This window comes from Ranitomeya variabilis, chromosome 4, assembly GCF_051348905.1.
Source record: "Ranitomeya variabilis isolate aRanVar5 chromosome 4, aRanVar5.hap1, whole genome shotgun sequence".
In the NCBI taxonomy this organism is placed as follows: Eukaryota; Metazoa; Chordata; class Amphibia; order Anura; family Dendrobatidae; genus Ranitomeya; species Ranitomeya variabilis.
The window spans coordinates 149,461,146-149,487,600 of NC_135235.1; the positions used below are offsets into that span (position 1 = coordinate 149,461,146).

The window sequence follows — 26,455 nt, forward strand, 5'->3', positions numbered from 1 at the left end:
GATTAATTATGCTGAAAATACAGCTACATATCTGCATACTGATATTTCTATCATGATCATGTATTGACTACATAATAATGCTTTCAGTTGTTTAGTCCTCCTGTATTGGAAAGAATTGCATCTGTATGCTTTTAGTAATCTAAGATTTTTATCTACTTCACTTGCCTGAAGGCCTAAAGGTACCGTCACACTCAGCGACGCTGCAGTGATATAGACAACGAGCCGATCGCTGGAGCGTCGCTGTTTTGGTCGCTGTAGAGACATCAAACACAGCAGCTCCAGAACGATGCAGGAGCGATCCTGTGACGTAACGGTGACTCACTTATCGTTCTCACAGGTCATTAGCTCCATGTAAAACATTGCTGGCATCGTTGCTTTTGCTGTCAAACACGACGATACACGCCGACCTGACGACCAAATAAAGTTCTGGACTTCTAGCTCCGACCAGCGATATCACAGCGGGATCCAGATCGCTGCTGCGTGTCAAACACAACGAGATCGCTATCCAGGACGCTGCAACGTCACGGATCGTTGTCGTTCTCGTTGCAAAGTTGCTGAGTGTGACGGTACCTTTAACATATGTGTTTCCAATGAATTACAGAGCCATTATCAATCTGCCTATCACTATTACATTTGAACCTACAGTATAGCAGATGTCTGATATAAATTATATTGAATATTTGCCATTTCAAAATTATATTTTCCCTACTGGGCTCTTCCTTGAAAGAAAACGAAAACATTTTACCCTAGTTCAGAAGATAAAAAATAATCTACTCTCATGTAAAAAGACCTATATCATTTATTAAATCACAGGGAAAACAATTCATACATTGTGTTATCTCCAACCTTGGGCTCAAAGGGGAGGTATATGACTTATTTATTTTTTGTCATGCGCCTCCCCCGCTTAGGCCTTGATCACAAAAAAATCATCCAAACTTTATGTCCTGTTAATTTTGTGCAAATCTAAAAAAAGGCAAAAATAAAACCTCCACTTAGAATTATTGTCATCAATAGAAATCAGTCCTGTTAACCTTGAAGAGCATGTAGAATATGTTAGCAGAACACACTCATATCAGCAGAATGCCTACTATGTAGAACTTGAAAAGAGATTTGTCGTCAAAGGCCGGTAGCGTGGGCTGTTCGTCTTTTGTGGCTGAGAAGAGAGAACGGCTCATTTTTCCTGAATATCAGATTCATACATTAAACGCATGTGACTTGTATGGGAGCTCTGCTTCTCTATGTTCTCCTTATGTCTTTTTAACTACCTGTCGTCTTCCTACAATTAAAAATCATAGAAAGCATTTATTGGGTGTGCCTGTAATTCAAGTTAGAATCCACACCCTTCTATAAATTCAGTGATCACTCATAAATCACTATTAGGTTTTGTCTTTAATGTTCATGTTGGTTGTCTTAAAAAATGACTATTGTAATACACAAGTAAATAATAGAAAATCTAAAAAATTAACCTTAAAAATTTTAAATTTATTTTTGCTTGAAATTCAATTTCTGCAGAGCAAAAAGTAATCTAAACTAGATTAAATTATTTGAAGGATTAATTACAAAATAGTTGTATAGCATTAAAAATAACAATGCATTTTCGCAAAAATTACCTTAAATTGCATTTATGTTTAGCAATAAACATGTGGGAAAATATCCACTCTAAATTATTACATTTTGCTGCATTTCAATACTAGCTATGACAATATAACCACCACAAAATTTCACCTTACAAATGCCACATTCTAAGAGTTAATACGTTTTTTTATTTTTAATATTTAATTTATTTTGGGGGGAAGTGGGAAAAGGTGGCACATATAAAGGTACAAAAGCTTTAGCTGGATTTTTAAGTAAAACATTGCTTATTTCCTCACTTTTTTCTTTTGCAATTTAAAATAATTAGGTAGATCATATAGATTTCCTGTAATAAAACAATTCCCACTTCTCAATTTAGCAACGCCAAATATTTTGCTTTATTGACATAATTTTTTTAAAGTCTGAGAATAAAGATCTTAAAGATTTATATCCAAATCTGGACCATAAACTCAATACCAATTTACAACTATATTAATTAGTGGAGGGTCTCAATAATAAATGATAGTAACCTGTAAATTACCCTTCAAACATGCAATATATTCTTCAATTATCCACCATTATAACTCAATAATCATAGTACAATTTTAGCAGCAAAAAAATTTTACGAAAAACTGTCAACAAAAATCTTTAAAAACAACCCATTAAAAACCTAAATAGGATAGCGTGGTCATACTATTAGGTCTTACAAAAGCTCAGTGCAACATCTATCTGGTACATCTAATTTACACACAAGAGGGGTAGAGAGATAAATAATATAGATATATAGACCATTATAAACATTATAGTCAGCCAGTCACATAATATAAGTGTAAAACTAGGTCCAAAAAAAGGATATGATAGCCACCAACCGCCATGTAGGTAGACGTCCTGACACTCACTACCCAGTACCTTTACACAATCATAAAACATCACTCCAGTGTTTTTTTTAATTTCAACTCTTGAGTGGTGCCATTAATCTATGTTTCCTGACCTTAGTCCAATACTTACCAGCCACCATCTTTGGCTGTTCTCGGCGCTGATTCGGTCCTGAGCCACCATCTTGTGACTGCATCTTCTGACTGACTGGAAGTCAGAGGTAACGGTCACAAACTCTCAGTGTAAGTCTATGAGAGCCTTGTTTTGGCTCTGTAGACTTACACTGAGTTCTGACTTCAGCAAACACTGCAGCAATCCAGCAGGTCACATGCTGCTAGAGACAGACCGGAGCTTAGCAGGGACGAGAAGACAATGTCTAGTAAGAATAAGACTTACATTAGTAGTACCACTCCAGCACTCAAAAAAAAGCTGTAGTGGTGCTTTCAGTGGGAATTGGTGTTTGTAAATGGGTGAGAAGCACCTGCAAATGGAAAATGTTATTGTAGGTGTAAGGCTACGTTCACATTTGCGTTCGGCGCCACAGCGTCGGGTGCTGCAGCGTCCCCGCATGCGTCATGCACCCCTATATTTAACATGGGGGCGCATGGACATGCGTTGCATTTGCGTTTTGTGACGCATGCGTCGCTGTGGTGCATGCGTCAGGGCGCAGAGAACGCAGCAAGTTGCAGTTTTTTCTGCGCCCAAAACCATGCAAAAGTGGACGCATGTGTCAAAAAACGCTGCATTGTGCATGCGTTCACATTTGCGTTGTGCGTTGCGTCGCCGACGCTGCGGCGCACAACGCAAATGTGAACGTAGCCTAAGAGTAGGCAGCGACTCAGGGACTAGATCCAGGTAATAATTCATGTGAATTTAATGAAATATATATTCTGTGATATGGATGAATTATTACAGGCATCCGTGATGTCTACTGTGTTGTAAGCTATGCTCATGTCACAAAAAATTGTTACTGACAGTGCAGGTTGATTGGGAGAGATATTAGAATTTTTTTTTTTGTTTACAGATTTTTTTTTCAATTATTTTGTTATTTTTTTTAACATTTACTTTTATATTTTTTAAGTGTAAAGTGGAATCTGAAAAAACCTGATTTGAGAGAATTCCTAGCAATTAAAGATAATAGGGATCTAATGTTTGCTTGCTGTTCAATCACAATCAATGTATATTTTCAATGCCCCATTGTGCCACCATATATCATTAAAATCCCATTCTGCTATAATAATAACCCCCACATATATTAATAACGACTCCTTGCCGCCATGTATTAATACTGTCTCCTTTGGGCCAGTAAAAATCGCTCCATTCCATGTTTGTGCCTTTGAAAAAATATAATGAATATCCCCTTACCCCACTCAAATGATAAGGGGCACAGTCCTGCATCTTCTCCCTGCTGTCAGACCAGTGTAGGTGGTGTGAGGAAGGGATATCATCATGCAGCCTGATGTGTTCCCCGGGCTTCAGATGTCTGGCAGGCCACAGATCCAAATTAGTCTGAGACTTGACAATGGCTACCAGTCCTGGCACAGTTTTAACAATATCCATGTCATGAGGATGTAGATAGCTTTAAAAGTAATGCCTGTTAGGGCTCCGGCTCAGTCACAGTAGTAACCTATGTGAGTCGTCAAACATAAAAGAACACTCTATTGGACTATATCTGGTTCCTAATAGTCTGTGCACATGTTACATATATATATATATATATATATATATATATATATATATATATATAATTTACCACGTTTAGGCACCAAACATATAACTAAATGCTATTGTAAACAGTCAAAAAAAAGTTTTCTACTTTTCTACATATTTAATACATCGTTAGGTATGAAATGTAGTAACAATAAGATTAATATTAATAATAAAAAGTAAAAAATAGAAATACAATAAAAATAATAACGTAAAAAAAAATTCTATATTTTCAGGCAAAGTGACTACCACTCGTTATGTATGTTTCTATTAATCAATTTTTGTTTCCTTCTACCCCCATTCTTCTAACATTTGTCTATTCCCTGCTACCTAATAGAGAAGGTTCCCACACATTATGTATAGGTGAAAAACATGATATTTTTTCTTATATAAAAAAACTTATGATATATGGCAAAAATAAATGTAAACCAAACAAAAGGCCTAATGCTGCTAGAAGCCTTACCCTGCTACTGATACAATACCTAGAGTACTTCATCTGGAACACCTTGCTTTATTCAACACGCTTTTCACTTACTTGCTTTGAGAGTGATTTTTAACTTGTATTGCATGATTTTTGGAGGTTCTTGGTATATTATTGTGTCCACTTTTCTGTTTTACAACTTATAATTCATTTTTCCACTTCAGCTTCACCAGTTGCATTGAAATCCATGACTCACCATAAGTCAAGTTTACCAAAACCCTTTTCAAATGTAGCAGGTTTAATTATGTACCTTTTTCAGAGTGTACCTCCAGTGATTCATGAAGAAACTTTTATTTACACACTAAATTGTATATTACATGTGACTTTTAATCAAGAATTATGCTGGCTGCACACTCTATTCATTTCAGTACACATGACAAGGAGGAAAATATTAGATAGATAGATAGATAGATAGATAGATAGATAGATAGATAGATAGATAGATAGATAGATAGAACTAGAGATAGATAGATAGATAGATAGATAGATAGATAGATAGATAGATAGATAGATAGATAGATATAGATAGATAGATAGATAGATAGATAGATAGATAGATAGAACGAACTAGAGATAGATAGATAGATAGATAGAAGGAATGATATTGATAAATAGATGATAGATAGATAGATAGATAGATAGATAGATAGATAGATAGATAGATAGATAGATAGAACTAGAGATAGATAGAACTAGAGATAGATAGATAGATAGATAGATAGATAGATAGATAGATAGATAGATAGATAGATAGAACTAGAGAGAGAGAGATACTATACATATATGGATGATAGATGCATAGATAGATAGTTACAGCTCAGGCAAAAATTAAGAGACCTCCACATCAAAACCCTCCATGGGCAGCCCAATCTCCAGACCTGAACCCCATTGGAAACCTCTGGAATGTAATCAAGAGGATGATGGATAGTCACAAGCCATCAAACAAAGAAGAACTGCTTAAATGTTTGTGCCAGCAGTAGTGTGAAAGACTGGTGGAAAGCATGCCAAGACGCATGAAAGCTTTGATTAAAAATCATGGTTTTTCCACAAAATATTGATTTCTGAACTCTTCCTGAGTTATAACATTAGTATTGTTGTTTCTAAATGATTATGAACTTGTTTTCTTTGCATTATTTGAGGTCTGAAAGCTCTGTTTATTTTGACCATTTTTCTTTTTCAGAAAAAAAATACAAAATGTATTGCTTGGAAATTCAGAGACGTTGTCAGAAGTTTATAGAATAAAAGAACAATTTACATTTTACTCAAAAATATACTTATAAAGAGAAAAATCAGACAAACTGAACATTTTGCAGCGGTCTCTTAATTTTTGCCAGAGCTGTAGATAGATAGATAGATAGATAGACAGATAGATAGATAGATCTTCAGTAGATAAAGATTGATTTACAAACATTTGAGGCAGTGGTATCCCTGTAGTCCTGTGATTCCAGCAGCCTCAGCACAGATTTAAATAGTATGTTGGCATGTACTAACAGGTAATGAGGAGGAGATAAAAGTGTAATCAGAGCCTTACAGATATAGTGCGGGTCACCATAGTGGACATGAATTAGAAAACTATAATGCAAACGGATGAGCATTCAAGGGAAGCATCTGATGAAGATACTTTATATAATGATCTAACAGCACTATGATCTGTTTTTTACTAGGGGTACACTTTAAGAAAAATGAAAACTGTGTGCACACAACTGTATTAGGGAACATTCCGTATATCTGCAGTCAATGACAGGGTGACATCCCGTCCTCTGAGATCAGAAAGACAAGCTTGGGGAAAGCTCACAATCTGGCCATGTGCACAGAGCCCACGGCAGGCACATAGCTTGAACCTAAAATCAAAGAATATTAGAGATAGACTATAACATGATATATTTCCATGATGGACTGAGTGAGTCATGGCTGAAATGTAAATCACAAATGGCGAGTAAGTCTAATAATGGAACCCCTGCATTATTTTCCATCCACATCATCCCTTAAACACGTTCACCATATCCTCTTCTTTCACAGCGGCAAGGAAAATGCTCCCAAATCTCCTGAAGCCAGGTAACTTCTGCAGTTCATTGAGCTTCCAGCTTGTCGATATGAACATCATATATTCCACTATTTCTGTATAAATTATAATTATTAGGAAACAGCGTTTTCTAAAATTTACAGAGTAGAAAAAGGATTTGAAATGCATATTAATTACTGTTTAAATGTAACATCCATAATATTTGATATTTTTTGTACGAGATGCGTAGAATTAGGCTTCTAACTCTAACCATGTACGACAGTCCATGGCTTACATGGAACCTAGATTATACAGCGACCTCTTCCAGTAGCCTGTATCTGTGTGATAACTTGAATTTATCCCTTCAGTTGGAATGTGCTGAATGCACCCTGTAATTTCTATTACCCAGTCCTACAGGTGCTTCAGTGCCACAAAGTGCCACCTATAAGGCTTGGCAACCTCCTAAGTCTTCAGCAGTCAATGGCAACCCTAACCAAACAAACGCAGTGCCCGCCAGAGGCTATTCCGTGAGGTTTGGGGCCGAAAAAAGTCCAAGACAACCCACTTACACCAGCCAGAAAGTGCTTAAGCCCTCACCCCCTGTTATATCCTCTCATAAAAGGTATAAGGTAACAGACATTAACCTCATAACACTTTGAATATTGAAGTTTGGGGTCAGAAATATACTACATTCCTAACATTGATGTGCTGTCATTTTTTCATTTGCCGTTTCTTCCTTTTTTATTTTTCGCCCTTTAACTGGAGCTATTAGATGCAAGCTTTTTTTTCTTTACCACTTAAAGTTGTGGACATGACAACTACTGATCCATGACTGACTTCTGCGGAACTCTTAGAACCAGCTAATCACAGCTCCATGGCCACTTGCAAACTTGGGGGGAGATTCAGCAAAACAAAGGAAAGAAAACGTACCTTTGAAAAATGCAAAAAGTGGCTGCTATAGACACTTGTCATTTTCCATTTCATCAGTTTTAAGAAGCAGCTTTAACTCCTCAAACACCTTCTAGCCATTCCCTGTTAAGCAGGCTCCCACTCAAGTTTGTGGAATAGTCAGAAGAACTACACACAAATCCACGGTTAAAGGCTCTTTCCCACTGAGCAAGGCCGTAATAGGCCATAACAGGAGCAAGCCCCTGTGCAGGAGCAAAATATGGGCCCTTTGGGGTTCAAAAACTCATCGTAAAGTAAATCCCACCTGCTTTGGAGCTGCATGTGGCCCCTAGCCTCTTGGGCTCCTGTCTGGTTGTACTGATGATATGTCTGCCCCTGTTCTAGAGGGCCTTTATGAGCCTTGGTATACTTGGAATTTGGGCGTAATACAAAACCATGTAGAGGATGTGATATTAGGAAGAAATTGTCTACTAGAAGAATCACTTGTAGAAGAGAATGTCTCCTAATATGGCGCCATATGGGAGTATCATATGGCAGACCATGGAGGACCTTGTGTCTGTATTTGGGTTTCATTGAATGCATTCAGCATTAAAGTGAATGTGTCACCAGGTTTTTGCAAACGTATCTGAGAGACGCATTATGCAGGGGTAGAAACCCTGATTCTAGTGATATGTCACTTACAAGACTGCTGTGGTCTTGATTAAAAACCGTTGCATCTGCTGCAGATTTACCAGTTCTCTAAATTCTGAGCTTTGCATAACAGGTCACAACATGGATTGACAGCTTTCTGTGTACACTGTGCATAGGCAGAAACCTGCTGATTAGTGGTGGGGGCATAATTAGGCTGCCTGGCAGTAAGCCTATTGATAAAACAGTGATGTTATCAAAATTGCACTAAGCAGCCACTAAAGGACACGTTGCTGGAATCAGGCTTCCTGGCTCTACATCATTTAGTACTTTTGTAAAATGATGGCTGCAATACAGCTCAGAATTCTCTTTACAGCTTTATATATTTTTTTTTAGCTTGCACTTAAAATAAGTTCTTGTCAATTTATGAAGCTTTCATTTAGCCATAGTCAGTCCATGGACGGGCCTGTCTGATGGAAACTTACCATACTAGTCCACATGTGCTCCCTGTCTGATAGCATGTTTCCTGCTGCTGAGCTAAGCTCCTACACGTCTGCTGCCTCTCCTGCTTGTGAGCGCGGCATTTCTGTACAGTTTTCCGAGTATCCCATACACTCCTTGTTAAGCTGCTTTGTATTTTTCCATATTAATATGGAGCCAATTGTGGTCATTTTATCCAACATTGGATGCACACCTTTTCTGAAACAATGGTATTTTAATACAGTACACTAACCATTGACCATGTACAGCAATGGTCAGCATGTGCTTAGGCCATATTCACACCTGCATTCTTTTCCGCTCCCTCACAGGACAGTAGTGTTAGACACATCACATGACGGACACTAGCAACATCAAGCACAGAGCTTACCGATCATAGAGGCAGGTGTTGGGTCCCTGCCATGTTGTCTGCCATTAAACTAGAGAAGAGAAAAGACGTGCACTCTTGCTTTATAGTGGTGCTGACTAGACGTGGAAATGTTCCACCAAAATGTAGTCCCAAGGATAAACAGTCGCACTCAAAGTTCCTTCAAAAATTTTTTACCAAGCAAGTGGTTTTTTATTTTCAAAACACCAAAATTAAACAATTCACCGCAGTGGTATAAGGTAACGTTTCGACCCACTGGGTCAAATCTTACTCATAATAAAGAGACAGGTAGAGGACATGTTCCCAAGTGAAGTACTGGAGTCCCGTTAGGGGCCGCTTGTGTGCTGCATCTGGCGTCTGCGGTGGTGCCATTAAACTAGTCATCAGCAGGCTCTTCCATTGTGTCCTGCATTTTGGACATAATCAGAGAAGACGGCTGAGAGCAGAGCCTCCAGTGCAGAAGAGGGTGAAGCCTAAGGTCACCTTCACATGGGATCAGTACTTGTAAACCACAACCAGGAAAAGTGCAAGTATTTCCATTATATTTTCTTTGATCCTCTAATAGGTTTTTCCTTACAAATACTGATGGAAAATCCTGATAAAAATACTGTTGTACATTTGGCCCTATAGACAGAACTATCAATATTCTCAATACATGTCTCCCATGTCTGGTCCCTCTACACTTATCTACATTATCTTTTTCCAAGGCTTTCTTCTCCCATTTTGTATATTTATATTGTTTTTTTCAGCCTCTGAATAACATTTTCCATCCTTCCCCATGTCTTCGTGTCCATCTTTACTTTTTCGTCTATTATGTTCCCCTCTCTATCTATAGAATGTAATCTTTATGTCATTTCCCTCTTCCGCATAATGTTATCTTAGCGATTTCAAGGCCTGCATTCTGTCTATTCACTTCTGTCCTACCCATACATGCTACTTATCTTTATGTTCCCTGTGCGCCATGTATGTCTACTGCTTTTCCTACATACATATGCCTTATGTATCGTCATAGCTAACACATAGCTCTGCTCACTATTTGATCTACTGTTCATGTCTCTACTCTGCAGACAATAATATGATATTTCAGTCATTATTTTGTTGGCAGCTTATACAGATTGGGCCATGAAAAGAATCTTTAGTCTAGTGATCACTTACCAGTCCATACACACAGCTGTATTCAAATCTACATCTCCGTCACATAGCGCCATACCTATATAGAGTATATACACTGCCTGTGTGACTAATCAATCACATAGCGCCCTACCTATGTAGAGTATATATACTGCCTACCATAATGAGTAATCCAATACATAGCACCCTACCTATAAAGAGTATATATACTGCCTGTATGAGTAATCCATCACATAGCGCCCTACCTATAGAGTATATATATATATATATATATACTGCCTGTATGAGTAATCCAATACATAGCGCCCTACCTATATAGAGTATATATACTTCCTGTATGAGTAATCCATCACATGGCGCCCTACCTATATAGAGTATATATACTGCCTGTATGAGTAATCCATCACATGGCGCCCTACCTATATAGAGTATATATACTGCCTGTATGAGTAATCCATCACATGGCGCCCTACCTATATAGAGTATATATACTGCCTGTATGAGTAATCCATCACATGGCGCCCTACCTATATAGAGTATATATACTGCCTGTATGAGTAATCCATCACATGGCGCCCTACCTATATAGAGTATATATACTGCCTGTATGAGTAATCCATCACATGGCGCCCTACCTATATAGAGTATATATACTGCCTGTATGAGTAATCCATCACATGGCGCCCTACCTATATAGAGTATATATACTGCCTGTATGAGTAATCCATCACATGGCGCCCTACCTATATACAGTATAAATACTACCTGTGTGAGTAATCCATCACATAGCACCCTACCTACTGTATATAGAGTATATATACTGCCTACCGTAATGAGTAATCCAATGCATAGCGCCCTACCTGTATAGAGTATATATATATATACTGCCTGTATGAGTAATCCATCACATAGCATCCTACCTGTATAGAGTATATATACTGCCTGTATAAGTAATCCATCACATAGCGTCCTACCTATATAGAGTATATATACTGCCTGTATGAGTAATCCATCACATAGCATCCTACCTAAATAGAGTATATATACTGCCTGTATGAGTAATCCATCACATGTAATGTGTCTAGAATGGATGTCACCTATGAATCCTTAACTGGTTACAGAACAGTTATGCTGGCATTCGGGTATGTGTATTGCAGGGATACTTGGAATGGCTTGGCAATAAAGTCTTATTACAAGACAATTGCTATAATAATGCTGCTTACTGAAAATAGCTATTTTATCATAAACCATTGTATGGCAACGCAGAATATAAAAATTGATTGGTAATTGCTCACTAATATATGTCCCTGAAAAGTACAGTCTTACTGATGAACCGTGCATGATATGTTATCTTTGTTTCAGGTAATATACCAAGTATGCTTTTCTTATACAGAACTGCAGATATTTTGCATAGACATAGCTTGCTGCTGTTTAGCCATTTTAGTGCCACTGTGAACCACTGACAACAGCATTTAAATGGCGCGATTGCATACAGCTCCGCACAACACAAAGATGGGATGCTAATGGGATGTCATTTCAGCACAGGGCCTATTTTCTCTAGAAATCAGAATAAAATAGTTTTGTAATATATAGAAAGAGAAATGAAACAATCGTAGGTTCAAATCCCCTATTCCGCTGCCAGATTTATACAGCTATTATATGGTAAAAGGAAGAGTGTCATTCAAAACCATAACTTGTCACACCAAAAAAGCCCTAATACAGCTGTGTTGACAGAAAAATAAAAAGTTTTTGCTTTTGGAAAAAGGGGAGGAAGACCTAAAAGCACAAAAGATGGAAAATTGGCAGGTCCTTTAGGGGTTATGGACATAGTCTGTTTTGGTGTTCTTGAAATAGCCCTTTTTTAAGTCTTATCATCCTTACCTGTTGAAAGCCATAATATCTTTTAGCCATATCAATATAGAAAAAAAAAAAGTTATTCAGCTCACAATTAGATGAATTTTTCTGACTTTGGGTGTGGACACCAGGATGGTGCTCGGAAAAAGCGGCTGTGGTAATCAAACAAAAAAGTACCAGCAACAGACATCCAAAATCAGATTATTGAGTGGACGTTAAAAATTTTAATTTATTACAATGCCTTTAAAAACATGCTGTTAAAATAGTGAGTGATGGATTACGCGTTTCGAACAAAAATGTTCTTAATCACAACTGTATCTGTGATCAGTGCAAAAGCATAGCTAAATAGAAATTTAGTAACGGGTCACTGGATCACATACCCCTCTCTGTTCAAACTTGTGGGGTCGAACACCTGTCATACACCAGGGGTCTCGAGACAGGTCATGCACGTTACCTTGCCCTACCAGTCGAGAGAACCGTCTCAGTCGGTTTTGAACGTCACACATCATCACACCCTTGCTAGGTTTTCCCTGCCCCCAGCGGTCAACATGTAGGCCTTAAGCTTTGGCCCTTAAGTCACAGTCTGTCTGTGTGACCAGACCTTTAGTCACCACACTTTCTGAGTGGGGCCCTTCACGTGACCTTTCTTTCTATGGCCTCCATCCACGGTTGTTGCGGCCATGAGTCCACCGTCCAGTTGAGCCTAGTGACTGACGTCCGCTACTGTCTATGTCCCCTAGCTTTGTACTGGGAGGAGAACTGCCACTTTCAGATACTCTCTGAACGTCTTTGGAGGTAAGCCATTCCATTATTTGGAGGGTCCCTTTTGTTCCCTGTTCCTTGGGTTGAAGGCGGCCACCACCTTATGTTTTGCAGCTATTTATTAACTTGCAGTCGGTTCAGTCTTAGCTGCTCTATTTCATTCAGGTACGCCACGCGATACCCCAGGAGCATCCGGATATTCCAAAGACTCTCCATGGACCCGACAACAAGGAATGGAACCATCCCATTTTCACCCATGATCTGGGCTTCGTCATCAGCCGGAATCCTCAGTCTCATGGCACTGGATCTATTCACAATCTCCTGCATCACTTTCCCAAATCTTCCGATGATCTTCCTCACCAAATTTCTCAGTACCAGAATGATGTCTTCCACAAAGCCCAGCCGACTTTGAGCTTTCCTGGCCTGCTCCAAACGTTGAGTGGCTTCCTTATTTCTCAGCAGGATCATCTGTTTCATGCGGAGGCACTGTAGTTGCATATCCTTCAGGGTAGCCACCCGCTTCACTGTGACTTCCCTAGTCGACAGTATCACCAACTGTTTCATCTCTGGTGCCAGGTTCACACTATAGGCCTCTACTGCCTTTTTAAAGGCCTCATGCAAACCCTCACTGGTACATGCATCCAGCACGTCCTCGGGTATCTCTATGACGCACTTGAAGAGCGAGGTGTCATTTTCTTCACAGACGGATGGCTCCCGTTTTGCTTCGGACATTTTCATCAAGACATCTGCCACAACTGGGTGACTGCCTTGTTCTGCTTGTAGTGCCAACTCTTCCTCTACTTTATCATCTGCACGAGCCTTCGCCAAGATGGGCATTGGCAGCTCTGCCTCATTACCACTCTGGCACTGCCCCGGTAAGTCTGCGATCACCACCTCTTTCTCTTGTAGAGGACCTCTTAATGCTTCTCTGAGAACTTCCACATCTTCTCTTAGGGCCTTGGTCACGCTTTGCCACGTTGACAGGTGACCTGTCATGATCTCCATGGCCAGAGAACTAGCATAAGCCTCAATAGGAACAAGCTCTTGGAAGATGTAACTATACTGACCATGAACTAAACCTACCGCATCATCTAGAAGTAGCCAGGTAGCATGTCCTACTTTTTATCCCTATATGCCCAGCGCCGGCCGGAGAACTAAATAATGCTAGCAGAGGGAAATATAAGACCTGACTCACCTCTAGAGAAATGCCCAAAAAGGAGACAGAAGCCCCCCACATATATTGGCGGTGATATGAGATGAAACAACAAACGCAGCAGGAAAATAGTTTTAGCAAATTTGAGGTCCGCTTTCTAGATAGCAGAAGACAGAAAGCATACTTTCATGGTCAGTAGAAAACCCTAACAAAACACATCCAGAAATTACTTTAGGACTCTGGCATTAACTCATAATACCAGAGTGGCAATTCCTGATCAACAAGAGCTTTCCAGACACAGTAACGAAACTGCAGCTGTGAACTGGAACCAAAATACAAAAACAAAACATGGACGAATGTCCAACTTATCTAGTAGATGTCTGGGAGCAGGAACAAGCACAGAGAGGCTTCTGATAACATTGTTGACCGGCAAGCATCTAACAGAGAAGCCAGGTTATATAGCGACACCCAGATCTAATCAGAACAGGTGAACAGGGAAGATGATGTCACAAGTTCAATTCCACCAGTAGCCACCGGGGGAGCCCAGAATCCAAATTCACAACAGTACCCCCCCCTCAAGGAGGGGGCACCGAACCCTCACCAGAACCACCAGGGCGATCAGGATGGGCCCTATGAAAGGCACGAACCAGATCAGAGGCATGAACATCAGATGCAGTGACCCAAGAATTATCCTCCTGGCCGTATCCCTTCCACTTGACCAGATACTGGAGTCTCCGTCTGGAAACACGGGAGTCTAGGATTTTTTCCACAACGTACTCCAACTCACCCTCAACCAACACCGGAGCAGGAGGCTCAACGGAAGGCACAACCGGTGCCTCATACCTGCGCAATAACGACCGATGAAAAACGTTATGAATAGAAAAGGATGCAGGGAGGTCCAAACGGAAGGAAACAGGGTTAAGAATCTCCAATATTTTATACGGACCGATGAACCGAGGCTTAAACTTAGGAGATGAGACCCTCATAGGGACAAAACGAGAAGACAACCACACCAAATCTCCAACACAAAGCCGAGGACCAACACGACGGTGACGGTTGGCAAAAAGCTGAGTCTTCTCCTGGGACAACTTTAAATTGTCCATCACCTGCCCCCAGATATGATGCAATCTCTCCACCACCGCATCCACTCCAGGACAATCCGAGGATTCCATCTGACCGGAGGAAAATCGAGGGTGGAACCCCGAATTACAGAAAAACGGGGACACCAAAGTGGCAGAGCTGGCCCGATTATTGAGGGCGAACTCCGCCAATGGCAAAAAAGCAACCCAATCATCCTGGTCAGCAGACACAAAACACCTCAGATATGTCTCCAGGGTCTGATTAGTCCGCTCGGTCTGGCCATTAGTCTGAGGGTGAAAAGCAGACGAAAAAGACAAATCTATGCCCATCCTAGCACAGAATGCCCGCCAAAATCTAGACACAAATTGGGTTCCTCTGTCAGAAACGATATTCTCAGGAATACCATGCAAACGAACAACATTTTGAAAAAACAGGGGCACCAACTCGGAAGAAGAAGGCAATTTGGGCAGGGGAACCAAATGGACCATCTTAGAAAAACGGTCACACACCACCCAGATGACAGACATCTTCTGAGAAACAGGCAGATCTGAAATAAAATCCATCGAGATGTGTGTCCAAGGCCTCTTAGGAATAGGCAAGGGCAACAATAATCCACTAGCCCGAGAACAACAAGGCTTGGCCCGAGCACAAACGTCACAAGACTGCACAAAGCCTCGCACATCTCGTGACAGGGAAGGCCACCAGAAGGATCTTGCCACCAAATCCCTGGTACCAAAAATTCCAGGATGACCTGCCAATGCAGAAGAATGTACCTCAGAGATGACTCTACTGGTCCAATCATCAGGAACAAACAACCTATCAGGCGGACAACGATCCGGTCTATCCGCCTGAAACTCCTGCAAGGCCCGCCGCAGGTCTGGAGAAACGGCTGACAAGATAACTCCCTCCTTAAGAATACCTGTGGGGTCAGAGTTGCCGGGTGAATCAGGCTCAAAACTCCTAGAAAGGGCATCCGCCTTAACATTCTTAGAACCCGGCAGGTACGACACCACAAAATTAAACCAAGAGAAAAATAATGACCAGCGCGCCTGTCTAGGATTCAGGCGCCTGGCGGTCTCAAGATAGATCAAATTTTTGTGGTCAGTCAATACCACCACCTGATGTCTGGCCCCCTCGAGCCAATGGCGCCACTCCTCAAACGCCCACTTCATGGCCAAAAGCTCCCGATTCCCAACATCATAATTCCGCTCAGCGGGCGAAAATTTACGGGAAAAGAAGGCACAAGGCCTCATCACGGCGCAGTCAGAACTTTTCTGCGACAACACTGCCCCAGCCCCGATCTCAGAAGCGTCGACCTCAACCTGAAAAGGAAGAGTCACATCAGGCTGACGCAACACAGGGGCAGAAGAAAAACGGCGCTTAAGCTCCTGAAAGGCCTCCACAGCATCAGGGGACCAATTAGCAACATCAGCACCCTGTCTAGTCAAATCGGTCAATGGCTTAACGACATCCGAAAAACCAGAAATAAATCGACGATAAAAGTTGGCAAAGCCCAAAAATTTCTGAAGACTTTTAAGAGAAGAGGGCTGCGTCCAATCACAAATAGCTTGAACCTTGACAGGATCCATCTCAATGGAAGAGGGAGAAAAAATATATCCCAAAAAGGAAATTCTCTGAACCCCAAAAACGCACTTAGAACCCTTGACACACAGAGAATTAGACCGCAAAACCTGAAAAACCCTCTTAACTTGCCGGACATGAGAGTCCCAATCATCCGAAAAAATCAGAATATCATCCAGATACACTATCATAAATTTATCCAAAAAATCGCGGAAAATATCATGCATAAAGGACTGGAAGACTGAAGGGGCATTAGAAAGACCAAAAGGCATCACCAAATACTCAAAGTGGCCCTCGGGCGTATTAAATGCGGTTTTCCACTCATCCCCCTGCCTGATCCGCACCAAATTATACGCCCCACGGAGATCAATCTTAGAGAACCACTTGGCCCCCTTTATGCGAGCAAACAAATCAGTCAGCAACGGCAATGGGTATTGATATTTAACCGTGATTTTATTCAAAAGCCGATAATCAATACATGGTCTCAAAGAGCCGTCTTTTTTTGACACAAAGAAAAAACCGGCTCCTAAGGGAGATGACGATGGACGAATATGTCCCTTTTCCAAGGACTCCTTTATATATTCTCGCATAGCAGTATGTTCAGGCACAGACAGATTAAATAAACGACCCTTTGGGTATTTACTACCCGGAATTAAATCTATAGCACAATCGCACTCACGGTGCGGAGGTAGTGAACCCAGCTTGGGTTCTTCAAAGACGTCACGATAATCAGACAGGAACTCAGGGATTTCAGAGGGAATAGATGATGAAATGGACACCAAAGGTACGTCCCCATGAGTCCCCTTACATCCCCAGCTCAACACAGACATAGCTCTCCAGTCAAGGACTGGGTTGTGAGACTGCAGCCATGGCAATCCCAGCACCAAATCATCATGTAGATTATACAGCACCAGAAAACGAATAGTCTCCTGGTGATCCGGATTAATACACATAGTCACTTGTGTCCAGTATTGTGGTTTATTATTAGCCAATGGGGTGGAGTCAATCCCCTTCAGAGGAATAAGAGTCTCCAAAGGCTCTAAATCATACCCACAACGATTGGCAAAGGACCAATCCATAAGACTCAAAGCGGCGCCAGAGTCGATATAGGCGTCCGTAGTAATAGATGACAAAGAGCAAATCAGGGTCACAGATAGAATAAACTTAGACTGTAAAGTGCCAATGGGAACGGATTTATCAAGCTTTTTAGTACGCTTAAAGCATGCTGATATAACATGAGTAGAATCCCCACAATAGAAACACAACCCATTTTTCCGTCTAAAATTCTGCCGCTCGCTTCTGGACAGAATTCTATCACACTGCATGTTTTCTGGCGTCTTCTCAGTGGACACCGCCAGATGGTGCACTGGTTTGCGCTCCCGCAGACGCCTATCGATCTGAATGGCCATTGTCATGGACTCATTCAGACCCGCAGGCACAGGGAACCCCACCATAACATCCTTAATGGCATCAGAGAGACCCTCTCTGAAAGTAGCCGCCAAGGCACACTCATTCCACTGAGTAAGCACAGACCATTTACGGAATTTTTGGCAGTAAATTTCAGCTTCATCTTGCCCCTGCGATAGGGACATCAAAGTTTTTTCTGCCTGAAGTTCCAAATGAGGTTCCTCATACAGCAAGCCCAAGGCCAGAAAAAACGCATCCACATTGAGCAACGCAGGATCCCCTGGTGCCAATGCAAAAGCCCAATCTTGAGGGTCGCCGCGGAGCAAGGAAATCACAATCCCAACCTGCTGTGCAGGGTCTCCAGCAGAACGAGATTTCAGGGACAAAAATAACTTACAATTATTTCTAAAATTCTGAAAGCTAGATCTATTCCCTGAGAAGAATTCCGGCAAAGGAATTCTCGGCTCTGATACCGGAGCATGAACAACAAAATCTTGCAAACTTTGTACTTTCGTGGCGAGATTATTCAAACCTGCAGTTACACTCTGTAGATCCATTATAGACAGGTGAACATAGAGCCATTCAAAGATTAGAAGGAGAGAGAAAAAAAAGAAAGACTGCAGCATAGACAGACTGGCAAGTGATCCAATTAAGAGCACACTAACTACTAGAGAAAAAAAAAAAAAAAAAAAAAATTTTCAGCAGACTTCTTATTTCTCTCCTTTCTCAGCCAAGGATTTTAACCCTTTAGTGGGCCGGTCAAACTGTCATGATCTCCATGGCCAGAGAACTAGCATAAGCCTCAATAGGAACAAGCTCTTGGAAGATGTAACTATACTGACCATGAACTAAACCTACCGCATCATCTAGAAGTAGCCAGGTAGCATGTCCTACTTTTTATCCCTATATGCCCAGCGCCGGCCGGAGAACTAAATAATGCTAGCAGAGGGAAATATAAGACCTGACTCACCTCTAGAGAAATGCCCAAAAAGGAGACAGAAGCCCCCCACATATATTGGCGGTGATATGAGATGAAACAACTAACGCAGCAGGAAAATAGTTTTAGCAAATTTGAGGTCCGCTTTCTAGATAGCAGAAGACAGAAAGCATACTTTCATGGTCAGTAGAAAACCCTAACAAAACACATCCAGAAATTACTTTAGGACTCTGGCATTAACTCATAATACCAGAGTGGCAATTCCTGATCAACAAGAGCTTTCCAGACACAGTAACGAAACTGCAGCTGTGAACTGGAACCAAAATACAAAAACAAAACATGGACGAATGTCCAACTTATCTAGTAGATGTCTGGGAGCAGGAACAAGCACAGAGAGGCTTCTGATAACATTGTTGACCGGCAAGCATCTAACAGAGAAGCCAGGTTATATAGCGACACCCAGATCTAATCAGAACAGGTGAACAGGGAAGATGATGTCACAAGTTCAATTCCACCAGTAGCCACCGGGGGAGCCCAGAATCCAAATTCACAACAGTGACCTCTGGGCTCAGGCACCTCTTTCTCCAAGGCATCCACTCGGCACTCAGCAGCCGTTTCCGAAGCTCCTCTTGCTTCATATGGCGGGCTTCTACTGTCTCCGGGATCCTTCTTAACTCGCTTCTTCCAACCTCTGGATTGGTTGAGCTTTCATCACTCGAGGAGGTATCTGCTTCAGGACCTACTCATTTGATGGCTTCCTCCACCCCTGAACCCTCTGTCTTCACCTGCGACTCAGCAACGGGATCTTCGGCCCTCTCTTGGGTATCCAGGTACCCCAGCTCCTCCGCATCAGGTCCTTTGGAGCCTTCACCATCTTCCGCCATCTCACCTCTTCCTGTCTCCGCAGTTGCGGGCCTATGACAGGATTGTTCTCTGTCATCATCGTGGATTCGCGCTCCATCAGCCCTCTCCAGGTTTTCCTTTCGATCAGCACCACCAACTGACAGGTCATCCAACTCCAACCTAGCGGTTGCTACAGGCAACAACACGTCACCTTCCTTATCTCTTCAGTATCTGAAAGAGAACTCACATGGGAGGTAGAAGTACACGACCTTCTATTATCAGCCAGAGTCACTTGAACAACTTCTTTGTGGCCCTTGCTCCTCCAGTGATGGGAGAACTTGCCCTCCTTGTGGGGCTCTTCTTTACTGTACTTTACCCTTACTTTCTCAGAGTCACAGTCACCCCCAGAGTCTGTGTCATACCCCACAGTACAGTGAACCCTCAAGTCACTCTCTAACCGTGTGTCAGCTCCACTCATTTTATCTACCACATCAGGATCAGCCATACTGTCGTACACTTCAGGGGACCTCAGGTAAGTTGAGCAGATGCATCCTTTCCTCTGGTCATCCGTATGTCCAACCCGTCAGTTTTGGGAGGTATTACTGCCATCGTCGTGTCACTAAGTTGGGCCCGTCCACCATTTCCTTTGGTCATGCCTACCTTAGGACTGTCAACTCTAGGGGGCACATTCTCCACATTACTACCTCCTATACACATTATCTCTACAGAGACTTTCCCTTGTATCCACCATTCCCACAGGGCTTCCAAGTCCTGACCTATTACCATAGTATACAGCAAGTCTGGGACTACCGTCACTTCATGGTACGTGGACCCCTCAGTCGCATCAATATAGAGGTAGGCTGTCAAAGTCCTTTAACATCCCCACCAGAGCCATTCACTCTCAACCCCATTCCAGGCCACACCGAACATTCAGGAGGGGCCCTCAGTAAGATCACTCCACTCCCCGGGTCTATCAGTCCCATTACCCATTCTCCATCCAGCCAAAAAGGGCACTGTCACGATAACTCATTGACTGAGCAATTCGCAGTATAGCATGGACCTGCATAGCACAATTGCCCCTGGTAAGAGCCCATCTGCACCACCCTTTTAACTTTGGGAAGTTCCGCCTCCTTTTGGGAAACTACCATTCCCCAGGACTCCACCCCCTTTTGGGCAACTATCCCTGTTCAGGTTACTGCCCAATTTTAGCGACACCACCCCTTTTATTGGGATGCAGTGACCCCTGTTACAGCTAGGAGGCGTTGTATGTGCTCCTCGGGATGTGCATGGAGGCATATCTGTGATTATGATGGTGAAACAGTGACCGTCAGGATTGTACATGGCCCGTATATGTCACAGAGGGAGTCTGCACTGTAGGACAGTAATGTTGTTGTTCTAGGACATGTAGTCCCACAAGCGTTTGTATAGTTTGTAAAGGGAGGCTTGCAGGGTTAGCTGGAGAGATGGGTGGGTCTGGCTAACCACACACCTCCCACCTATGGGAGTGGTTACAGATACATAATGTGACCATGGTGTGCTCACATGGTCTATGTAATGGAGAGTGTGTAGACCCTGGATGGCTTGTATGTTGGGAGGTCCTGTGTGTGGACCGGATCCCTGAATAGTGCACTGAGAATCCATGGATCTGAGAGACTTGTGTGTTGGGAGATCCTGGGAGTAGGATCGGATCCCTGAATAGCGCACTGAGAGGCCTGTGTGTTGGATGGTCCCAAGTGGGGATGCACATCTTGAAAAGCACATGCAGTGGTCTGGGTGTTGGATGGTACCAAGTGGGGACATAAGTCCTGAACGGCAAACACAGTGGCCTGTGTGTTGGATGGTGCCAGGTGGGGATGGACGTCTTGTAGAGCACACTGAAAGGCCTAATGTGCAGAGTGTGAAGGCACTGCGTTGGGGAGCTACCATCCTTCGGTGGGTCTGGAACTGACTGATGTGTGCCTGCCAGGCAAGTTGGTGGACCCAGTAAGGCAGCTCCCCAGGAGAAAGGACTGACAGGAGGCCAGCGTGTGGAGCAGGAGCTCCAGAAAGGTAACACCTGGAAAGGGGGCTATTATAACGGCAGAGAAGTATCTGCCAGTGGAACAGACTGTTGGTGCTTGTTGTGTTCCATGGACATTGATGAACTGTGCGGCATGCGGTCACCCATGGCAACTGGGCAAAGTCCAGCATGTTTAGTGTTTGTGAGATGAAGCCGTATATGAAGTGATGTAATTAACTGTTCGTGGTTGCAGTTTATGATACCTGAATAAACCGGATAGACTGTTTTGTGTTAAAAACCATGCCCGTGTGCATTTATCCTGTTTCCAAGCGAGTGTCCCCCAAAACATGCAGTAAGTGCTATCTCACATTAGCCATAGACAAGCCAAGTAGCCATATGAAGGCTTGTTTTTTTGTGAAAAGATTTGTATTTTTAATTACTCCATTTCAAGATACAAATAACATCCTGAAAATCTTTTCATATCTTTATTTGTGTGGGAAATTAGAACTAAACCAGCAGCTTTAACAAATTTAGAGTTTTTTCATATTAAGTTTTGTTATTGACTTACCTTGCGAGTCAGTCCAATCATCATGGTATAGTTTTTTAATGTTTTTCTACTAAATTGAAAACTCAATGACAAATGGATAAAACTTAACTTTTATTCTAAATTAGACATAAACAACCACAAAAAAGATATACTACAAATAGTGCGCAAGAGTACTTTCAATAAGATTATCTGTTCATATTTTATCCTATTTTGCTGTATGCTAGTGTGACAATACAATCATTAACAAATAATGTTCTTTAGTTGATGTTCTCATTTGTTCCATTTTGGGAACTGAAACTTTTTGATGGGTTGAATGGCAAATCCTGTTTGTTCATTAATTTTTAAGCAAAGTAACAGAAAAACAGTACACTTAATCACAACAGCGTGCGTTAAGCACACACTTTTTCGAGGAACCTATACAGGCAGCCATGTTACAGTGGATTTAAAAAGTCTCCACACCTTTGAAAAAATGGCAAATATTTGTGATGTAAAAAAAAAAAACATAACAAGAAGAATCATTTCAGAATTGTTTCCACCTTTAATGTCATGTATAATCTGTACAATTCATTTTAAGAGAAATACAAACTAAAATCTTCTCAAGTGAAAAAAGAAGAATAATGAACTACAATAATGTGGATGCATAAAAATGCACACCCTAATTGTTGAAGTACCCTTTGAGTTTATGACAGCATTAAGTCTTTTTGCGTAGGAGTTCATCAGCATGGCACATCTAGAATTGGCAATTATTGCCCATTCTTACTTGCAGTAGCCCTCCAGAACTGTCAAATTGTGTGGCGTCAACTGTGTACAGTGCCCTTTTTTGATCACCCATAGATTTTCAACTGGAGAAGATAGTATTCTGCTACAGATGGATCTGGATAAGTTGGAAACTTGGGCTGAAAGGTGGCAGATGAGGTTTAACAATGATAAATGTAAGGTTATACACATGGGAAGAAGGAATCAATATCACCATTACACACTGAACGGGAAACCACTGGGTAAATCTGACAGGGAGAAGGACTTGGGGATCCTAGTTAATGATAAACTTACCTGGAGCAGCCAGTGCCAGGCAGCAGCTGCCAAGGCAAACAGGATCATGGGGTGCATTAAAAGAGGTCTGGATACACATGATGAGAGCATTATACTGCCTCTGTACAAATCCCTAGTTAGACCGCACATGGAGTACTGTGTCCAGTTTTGGGCACCGGTGCTCAGGAAGGATATAATGGAACTAGAGAGAGTACAAAGGAGGGCAACAAAATTAATAAAGGGGATGGGAGAACTACAATACCCAGATAGATTAGTGAAATTAGGATTATTTAGTCTAGAAAAAAGACGACTGAGGGGCGATCTAATAACCATGTATAAGTATATAAGGGGACAGTACAAATATCTCGCTGAGGATCTGTTTATACCAAGGAAGGTGACGGGCACAAGGGGGCATTCTTTGCGTCTGGAGGAGAGAAGGTTTTTCCACCAACATAGAAGAGGATTCTTTACTGTTAGGGCAGTGAGAATCTGGAATTGCTTGCCTGAGGAGGTGGTGATGGCGAACTCAGTCGAGGGGTTCAAGAGAGGCCTGGATGTCTTCCTGGAGCAGAACAATATTGTATCATACAATTATTAGGTTCTGTAGAAGGATGTAGATCTGGGGATTTATTATGATGGAATATAGGAATATAGGCTGAACTGGATGGACAAATGTCTTTTTTCGGCCTTACTTACTAACTATGAATTCTTGGCTCTGGGTAGGACATTCCAAAACTTTTATCTTCTTGCGAAGCTATTCTTTTGCTGATGTGGAGGTATGCTGGTATGCTTAGGGTCATTGTCATGCTTGAAGATGCCATTTTTCTTCATCTTTAGACTTTTATTACAGTCTGAAAGGATCTGATGCATAAGTTGAGTAATATTTGGAAATTCTCTCCAACTGGACTACAGCCCTTGGTACGTCTGTCAAAAAACAGCTTAAAAGATTAATGTTTCATCCACCGTGCCACCACTTTTGGTGATGCACAGTTTTGGCTTTGGACCAAACATACCTTTTGGAATTATGGCCAAAAAGTTCAACCTAGGTCATTAGGCCATATCACATTTTCCCACTTCTTTTGGTAGACCTGATATAGGTTTTGGCAACACATAGATGGGCTTGGATATTTTCCTTTGTAAGAAAAGTTTTTCTTATTGCCACCCTACCCTACAGGGCAGACATAAGAAGAATGATTGTTATCACATGCGTAAACAAACAGTATTTGGCAGATATTCCTCTAGCTTTTGATAAATTGTGGACATTTTCAAAGACTCTTAACTTTTTTATTTTTTCATCATTGAAGCTGTGTTTTGCCAGGTGAACTGTAGTTTTTGCTGGAACCATTATTGGGTACATAAGATTTATTAATCACTTTTTATTGCATTTTTTTCCAGTTGGTGACGAGATCCAAAAATGTAAATTGCTGCATTTCAATTGTTTTTGATCCTCAACAAATTTGCTGTATGGGTTAACTAATTGTATGTGGTGATAAATGGGAAAATACAAATTTTTTAATTCATTTACGGTAAATGTATTTATTTTTGGATAGCAAAAATGGGTTGGCTTAATTTTTTATACCTATTTTATTTTTTATGTATATTTTTTACATTTTAATTCATATCATTTTTAAAAAATGTTTCTCTATTCCTCCCAGGGGATTTGAAGCTGCATTATAGTGAAATGAATAAGCTGGCAGTGACAGGGGCCTTCAGTAGGCCCTCGCCTGCCATGATATCACAATGGTACCCCGCAATTGTATTGTGTAGGTGGCAGTATTGGGCTTTCACACAGTTAGTGACCATTTAAATTCCATTGTTAAAGATTGGTAGGTACATCTAAATGGCTAAACAGCAGCGATCAGTGCCAGCTCTAGAGGAAGGTGCTGGGTGTACAACACACAGGAGTTGTGTGAAATGGGTACATTTCTTGAAATCAAGCCAAACATCCACGCCCAATGTGGAAGGCACATGTATGTCACATTTTGGGAAGAATTTAAAAAGTAAATTGTATGTAAATTGACACAATTGGATAATATATTTTTCTATATGGCTATGCCTGACAGTGGATTTTAAGCTCTGTATCAGGAAAAATGTGATGCAAAATTATTAATAACCAAATGTTTAACCTGGCCTTATAGTTGTTGTTTTTTTTTTCTCTAATACAGAGAAAAGTAGGGGGAATTTATCAGGGCTGACACTTTATACACTGGTTGTAACAAATAGTTTGCAGCAGTAAGATGATGCTAATTAATAAACTTTAGGCCAGTGTACTAGACCTCTGCCTGATAAATTCTGTCCAGTTTTCAGGAATGTACTGGTGCTGACTGTGAGTTTCACAAAAATGTGGGACTTTTTAAAACCAGAAAACTGGTAACAAGCTTTAAAAGAATTGTCCGGTCTAAATTGATAAGTTTGTGGTCAGTCTGTATGACCGGTCAGTCTCATGAATCCCCCCAGAGCACGCACTGTGTGCTGCATGGATTCGCTGGTTTCTGAGCCCTGACAAGTGGGTACGTATGCACTATGCATACTCCCAGCCAAAGCCTGTTAGTGGGCGAGGCCACGCTCCATACACTTGTATAGAGCGAGGCCGCGCTCCGTCCAGTGACGCGGCCGTCCACTGGGTGGGCAGTCCAGTGCCCTCAGTCAAGCCCACTAGTCAGGTTCTGGTCAGGAGTGTGCATAACGCATACATCAACACCATTCCCGGCTCAGAAACCTGCAAACCTCTGCAGCACATAGTGCATGCACTGGGAGGAGATTCTTTGCATTCACATAGAGTGACTTCAGACTTATCAATTACAAAGCAAATGTGTCATCTTTAACTTTAGGCCTTTTAGAGACTATTTCATCTTCAACTTGCTTAGCTGTTCACAATAACAGTAATTTTGACCAGCGGTGCCCAAACTTTTAAATGCCACTGGATGCTATAAAGAAAAAAAGTTTTGCATTCTCCATGTCTGAGATTATAGTAAAGCTAAAGTAATACAATGAAATTAAAGGTTTTGTAACAATGTTTCACTTTGCTCAGTAGCCCAGTTGAGCATGCACCAGCACCAATCAGCCTAGACTATGCAAACGTGCCAGCTGCTT

At 41.5% G+C, this 26,455-nt stretch overlaps 1 protein-coding gene and 1 long non-coding RNA gene across 2 annotated transcripts in view; both read left to right on the forward strand.

Moving 5' to 3' along the window:
- LDB3 (LIM domain binding 3) overlaps window positions 1–26,455 on the forward strand; it is a 291,111-nt gene that overhangs the window by 173,037 nt on the left and 91,619 nt on the right. The window lies entirely within an intron of this gene.
- The window catches only part of LOC143770073 (uncharacterized), a 44,259-nt gene that overhangs the window by 581 nt on the left and 17,223 nt on the right, over window positions 1–26,455 (forward strand). Inside the window, exon 2 of the long non-coding RNA XR_013214542.1 lies at window positions 6,656–6,691. This is a non-coding gene — a long non-coding RNA (uncharacterized LOC143770073). The remainder of the gene's footprint in view (window positions 1–6,655; window positions 6,692–26,455) is intronic.